Below are 7,029 nucleotides of genomic sequence, written 5' to 3'. Positions count from 1 at the left end.
TCCAAGTGTCCTTACTGGAACGTCAACAAATACCAACCCAACTTCCAAATAGCAACTTCAGACTTAATTGTCTGCCGTTCGTTTGACAAATGGTTTTCGCCAATCTGCCAGGCCTAAGACATTTGGTATTTTAAATTAAAAGTTATGCCACACTTGTCTGTTGCTGTGAAGAGATACCATGACCACAGCAACCTTTGTAAAAGAAAGTGATTGGAGCTTGCTAACAGTTTCAGAGGTCTAGTCCATTATCATGGCAGGAAACATGGCGGCGCACAGGCAGATACGGTGCTGGAGAAGTAGCTCAGAGTTCTACATCTGGATCCACAGGCAGCAGGGAAAGACGACAATACTGGGCCTGGCCCCGGGCTTTTGAGAACTCAAAGCCCACCCCCCAGTAACGTACTTCCTCCAACAAGGCTATACCCCCTCCAACAGAGCCACACCTCCTAATCCTTCTCAAGTAGTGCCACTCCATAGTGACTGAGCATTCAAATCTATGAGCCTCCGGGGGCCATGCTTATCCAAACCACCACAGCAGTTATTCCTTTACTTGTGTCTGTCTGTGTGTGGGGGCTAGGATGTGTCTGTAGAGATCGCACAACAACTTTTGGGAGTCTGTGTTTTTCTTCCACCATGTGGATCCCAGGGAGGGAACTCGGATGTGGAGGCAAGTGCCTTCACCTGTTAGCGCCTCACTGGATTTGTTACTCTACAGTAGAGCTTTATGAAAACAGTTCAGTCAAAGAGCCTGGTTGGCGAGCAGTCATCAGGAAAATAAAGCCTACCTTTATGGAAACACTGTGTTTTCTTTCTGTTCTGTGGTTCCAACCTCACAACACTTCATGAATATGACTCAAGCTAGCAAGAATAAGTACATACAAAAGAAATCAAAAATTTAACTAAAAACAAAACACAAAATACCAGAACAGAAATCAGATTTTGACAAAAGTAGAGATGTTCTGCTTAGTATAAATATAAATATATACACATACTTCAGAGGAGGTTTTTTTTCCTCCCTTTCAAAGCCATTGAAATTTCTTGTCAGTTGATTTTGTATAAGAGATAAAAGATTATTGTCAATGCTGCTAATCAAAGGGGGACAAGTCCTTCAAGCACTAAATTTTAAAGCATGCAGCTCATGAGTGGGCATGGGGAACACTGGGTGGTGGTGGAAGTCACTAGCAAACTTGACAAACTTGGTGTCAAGTTTGTGGTGGTTTGAAAGAAAATGGACCCCAAAGGGAGTGGCACTATTAGGAGGTGTGGTCTTGTTGGAGGAAGTGTGTCACTGTGGGGGTGGGCTCTGAGGTCTCATATACACTCAAGCCACACTCAGAGTGACAGACCACTTCCTGTTGCCTGCCTATTGAGATGTAGGACTCTCAGCTCAAGCATGATGTCTGCCTGCATGCTACCATGTAGCACCATGATGATAATGGACTAAGCCTGTGAAAATGTAAGCCGCCCAATTAAATGTTTTTTTTTCTTTAATAGGAGTTGCTGCGGTCATGATGTCTCTTCACAACAATAGAAACCCTAAGACAAAGTGATGCCTTGCTCCTAGCTACTCCCTATTTATACCCCTATCAGACCGTGTCTTGTCCTAAGTGACTCCATTTCATAAGAGCAGCTGGCTCCAGAGTGAAGTATTGATGCAGAGGTAGAAGGACTTGTGTAAGTTAACAGCCACTGTCTATCTAGTGCAAACCACGAGGTACAAACTGATAAGATATTTACACAAATAAAAGAGCACCAACTTTGAACCAACCAGATTAAATCAAGAACACACGGGTATATGAAAACCATATGGGGGGGGGCTGGCCAGTGACTTTGCTGAACGCATTAGGGCCAGTCAGCATTCAACTCCCTCAGCTGGACCTTATAAAACGAAGCACAGATAATACTGGTTACATTAGCGCCCACCAGCCATCATCAGACCATCTGGTACACAAGTCATTGGCTCAACGAGGGACAAACTTCCTGATTTTGTCTTTGGGGCTTCAGTTGAGCAGACACCCTTCCCTAGCTGACTGAAGACTACATGAATTGTGGTTGGTGTAGATCCAGTAAGCCTGGAGTCAGCTCTCTGATTGGTCTTCTGTTACTTAGTCAACCAACCACAGTGACCCTCAGCTTGTGTTCAAGTAAACCCTTTGAACCCTACAGCAGTGTTTTGTTTTTACAGCCCCACCTAGTAGCTGTGGCTAGTGTGGAACTCACTATGTAGACCAGGTTGGCCTCGAACTTAGAAGACTCTTCTACCTGATCAAAGATGTGTGCCACCGTGCCTGCCCCATCCCAAAACAGTTTTAATTAACCATTTTAGCCATTCTGTGACCTATATACTATTGTGTGGAATATGTGTGATCTCAGAGTTAATACTAGTAATTAGGATTAGAATAAAAGAATCCATTATTGCTAGTAGCCATAGATACTATGTGAAATCAGTTCAAGTCAACAAAATTGATGCACCTTTTGAATTTTTTGTTGTTCTGACATTGTGGAATGACAAACATGCTCATTTGTGTTTCTGAGATTGCTCAGTCAGGACACAAGTCATCCATCAGTGACAGTTAATCTTGCTTGGCACTCAATTGGGTCTAGGATTAACTAAGGCACATACATCTGGGAAGGTCTGGGGGGTCTGGGAGGATCTGAGAGGTGTTTATAGAGATAATTAAAGGTGACCAGAGTAAAGAGGTCAGAGAGAAAGCAGGACTTTTCATTGCCCGTCTTTGTTTCCTGCTTGTGTACACATCCACTGTGTTGCTGCATCCTTCGTTGCCATGGGAACCCAGTTTCTTAGGCTTTACACTGTGGGCTAAAGATTGGGGACTTTAGTGCCAGATTGTGACAGAGGTATCCATATACTGAGTGGCTACTGTGTCTCAGCCTCTCCAGCATATAGACCAATCTAATAAATATAATATTTATAATAAGTATAATCCAATCTAATAAATCCCTGCATGTAGTATGTACTCGTTCTATAAATTCTATCCTTCTAGAGAAGCCTGACTAATACAATATCCAAATATGTTTTAAGTGAACTAAACAGAAGCATACAAAATATTAACTAAGTGGTTTGAATGTAGGTGAAATAATTTTTTCTGACTCAACCATGTGACTTATATTTATATTTAACACCCACATAATTCCATCAGGTGAGCAGCCAATTCAATAGAAAAGAAGTGAAACAGGCTTACTTCTTAGACTACATTATTATAACTTTTAGTTTTAGCTACCTTGCACAAAATTTGCATTTTAGTGACGAGAAATTAGCATCCACCATAGAGTAACTGGCAAATTATTAACTACAAAAAAAAGTTACAAAAACAGAGCATGAAATAAAACAGATGCCCAGTGGCAGTATGTCTGAATGGAATAGTCTTGATTTTCCTTTTAACTCATGGCCTTGTGGGCTGTGATTTGGGGTGTGGCTGACTCATTATTTCTTACTTGTCATTGCTTCAACCAAGTGCTATTGTTGGAAATCTTCCCTCCCTCTAGCTCTTTACTGATGCCCCAAAGAAACATTTTTGGTGACAAAACTGAAAAGTCAAATAGTAGTGAAAGCTTGCTTTACTTTTTCTTGAGCAAAAGGACACAGCTGTCACCTTGGAGCTCAATTTACATTAATTTTTTTTTGAAATTTCACGTGTTTGTGTATGAGTCTATCGGTACAACTTGCAGAAGTTGTTTCTTTCTTTTCACTAAGTGGGTCCCTGGGGTTGAACTCAGGTTGTTAGCCTTGATAACAATGCCCTTACCTGTTGGGTCATCTTGTCAACCTCCAATCTAAGTAGACACTCCTTAGAAGCATTCGGCCATCCTCCAAAGGATTCTGGATCTTTTTCTATGTACCAGGTATATGCAAACATTGGGACTTGTGGCTCATGCTACAGAAGGATGGGGATGGGGATTGAAGTCTCGTGGGATGAGAGAGACAAGCAAGCTAGTAACGCACGCGGAAGAATGTAAGTGTATGTACAACGCTGGAAAGATGGAAGAGGCGATGGGGAAGACAGGCAACTCCACACACAAGGCCTTAGCATCCTGGAGTGTCTATAATGAAGCAATCAAACAAAAAAATGGCTTCAGGCCTATACTAAAAGGCTTTTTTTTAAAACCTCATCCTGAAGGCGGTGTGTTATCAGAAAAGCCACTTCCTGGAGACCGCTGACAGACTTTCATGGTGAAGGACCTGATGTGGTGTGCAGGTGTCTCGAGCAGTACTATTGCCCCTAATACCTTCCCTATGGTATTTTGTTTCTTTGGTTTTTCCATAATGTATTTTGCTCTCTACCTTAGACCTATAACTTGAGATAACTTTTTGGGGCTTGGGGGCAATCATTGTCAGAAGTTGTTGTTCCCAAAGAGCAAGTAAATGCACCAGCAGCCCTGGGGACAATTATCACATTAAATGCATTCAGCTCTGATACCACTGACATGCAGGACTTGGCCTTCTGTCTAACAGCTACAAGTTGGAGTTTGGTTTTTTTTTTTCTTTCTGACATTACAAGGGGCAAGATGAGGCTCTCTCTGTTGGTGCCTATCCAAGACCTTCACTGAATGGCTGTGGAGGTGATATTGCAGAATACCACAGTCACTGAGGGGGCATATTCTAACACTAACATTATTGGTTATACAAAGACAGGGTTCCTTTTAAAAAGAAACATCTATGCCACATCCAGACTCTCTAAGAATAACTATCTGTGAAGAATGTATGACACGTAATCCATCAGAGTGACATTCAGAAATGCTCACAAACACTCGCTACCCTGGCATGGGGAAGCCAGTGGCTGCTTTAAAGAAGGGAGTCTTCTTATTTGTTTGGGTAGTTTTTGTTTTGTTTTGTTTTTCTGAAACTGGGTTTCTCTGGGTCACACTGACTTCCTGGAACTCACTCTGTAGACCCTACTGGCCTCGAACTCACAGAGCTCTACCTGCCTTTGCCTCCGGAGTGCTGGGATGAGAGGCATGGGTCACTACCGCCAGGCAGAGGAGGGAGCCTTAATGGAGGAATTGCCCAGATCAGATCAGCCTGTGGACATGCCTAGAGGGGATTATCTTAAGTGTTCATTGATAGGGAGAGCCCAGCCCATAGTGGGCGGCATCATTCCCTGGGCAGTAGTCCTAGGCTGTATAAGAAAGCTAGCTAAGCACGAAAGAGAGGTAATGTGTCAGCAATAGTGTTTCCCCCACGTTTTCAGATTCGAGTTCTCGTGCTGACTTCCCTCAGTGTTGTAAGGTGACATAAACCCATTCCTCCTCTAAGGTGTTTTTGGTCATGGTGTTTTATCACAGCAACTGAGATGAAACTGAAACAATCAGTAAAAGTACAAGATAAACTTAGAATACCTTGTCGAGATAGATAGAACATCAGGGAGCTCCCAAAGTGTGATGGAGATAAATCAGGAGGACACAGAAGCCAACTTGAGTGATATGCTTTCACTAGCCAAATCTGGAATGGTTCAAACAGTAAAATATATCATGGGGGCTGGAGAGATGGTTCAGTGGTCAAGAACACTTGATGCTCTTGCAGAGGACCCAGGTTCTGTTCCCAACACCCACTTGTCTGCTCACAGCCTTCCAGGGGATCTAATGCCATCTTCAAGCCTCTTCAGGCACTGTATAAAACATACATACATACAGGCAAACACTCATAGACATTTAGAAATAAATCTTATATATATATACATATATATATGTAGCCGCAAAAAGTATAAATCCGTCCAATAAATTTGGAATCTATGAGTCCATAGTAAGAAGGTAGATAGATTATTGATATGTAGACAGATGATAGTTAGACAGATAGCTGCTCAACCTTACAATAGCATGCCAATCAATGTAGATAAACTATAGGATTAGAAAGTTACCATTTAGTGCTCACTTTGGCATTACATATGCTAAAATTGAAATGATACGGAGAAAATTAGGTTGGTCCCTGTGAAATTATCATGCAAATTTGTGAAGCATTCCATATTAAAAAAGAGAGAGAGGGGCTGGAGAGATGGCTCAGAGGTTAAGAGCACTGACTGCTCTTCCAGAGGTCTCGAGTTCAATTCCCAGGAACCACATGGTGGCTGACAACCATCTACAATTCAATCTGGTGTATATGTAATAAATAAATAAATAAAATCTTTAAAAAAAAAAGAGAGAGAGATAGAGACGGGCGTTGGTGGCGCACGCCTTTAATCCCAGCACTTGGGAGGCAGAGGCAGGCGGATCTCTGTGAGTTCGAGACCAGCCTGGTCTACAAGAGCTAGTTCCAGGACAGCCTCCAAAGCCACAGAAAAACCCTGTCTCGAAAAAAACAAAAAAAAAAAAAAAAAAAAAAAAAAAAAGAGAGAGAGAGAGAAAGAAAATCACCATTTAGTAGCCTTCATGGTAATAAATACAGCAAGAGACCTACGTGGATCCTAAATCTATTGACAAATTTGCATGGTCTCAAGTCCTTATTTAAAAATGAAAAGAAAATAAGAAAAAACCTTACATAAAACCTGAGCCAGGCAATCAATACTAACATTATTGTCCAGCTACTGAGTAGACACAGCCAAATTTGGAGACCACAGCACAGCACCACCACCACCACCACCCACAAATAGCACAGAAATCATAGAAGAAATGAAACTATAGAAACCATAAGCAGTTCCTGGAGAAACACATGGTTTGCCAAGAATCAGAAGGAAGGTTCCGGAAGCTGTAGGCCAAGTGCCAAGGCTGTGGCACATGCCGTTACTATCCAGACCCTGGTAAATCCCAGGGAAGTCAAAATCAACGTCGCCTCAGCCAGGCGGTGGTGGCGCACGCCTTTAATCCCAGGCAGAGGCAGGCGGATCTCTGTGAGTTCGAGGCTGGGCTGGACCGACAGCCTCCAAAACAATACAGAGAAACCCTGTCTCTGAAAAAAAAAATCAACGTCGCCTCAGCCACAGGTTTAATGAACTTGTCCACGTTGCCCATCCCAAACTGCAGAAGCACATTGCATCCCCAATGCATGGGTGCCTACATCACTAGTGTCTCCGCTCT

At 42.5% G+C, this 7,029-nt stretch overlaps 1 non-coding gene across 1 annotated transcript; it reads left to right on the top strand.

Annotated features, from left to right (window-relative positions):
• The first annotated feature begins 5,882 nt into the window (after positions 1–5,882).
• Positions 5,883–5,987, top strand: LOC121132944. The gene has a single exon (XR_005869661.1). It is a non-coding gene; the product is annotated as a U6 spliceosomal RNA (small nuclear RNA).
• The last annotated feature ends 1,042 nt before the right edge of the window (positions 5,988–7,029 follow it).

This window comes from Mesocricetus auratus, unplaced genomic scaffold (genome assembly GCF_017639785.1).
Source record: "Mesocricetus auratus isolate SY011 unplaced genomic scaffold, BCM_Maur_2.0 Super-Scaffold_100018, whole genome shotgun sequence".
NCBI classification, from domain to species: Eukaryota; Metazoa; Chordata; class Mammalia; order Rodentia; family Cricetidae; genus Mesocricetus; species Mesocricetus auratus.
The sequence above is the reverse complement of the archived record's forward strand: the minus strand, read 5'-3'. Positions and strand labels throughout refer to the sequence as shown.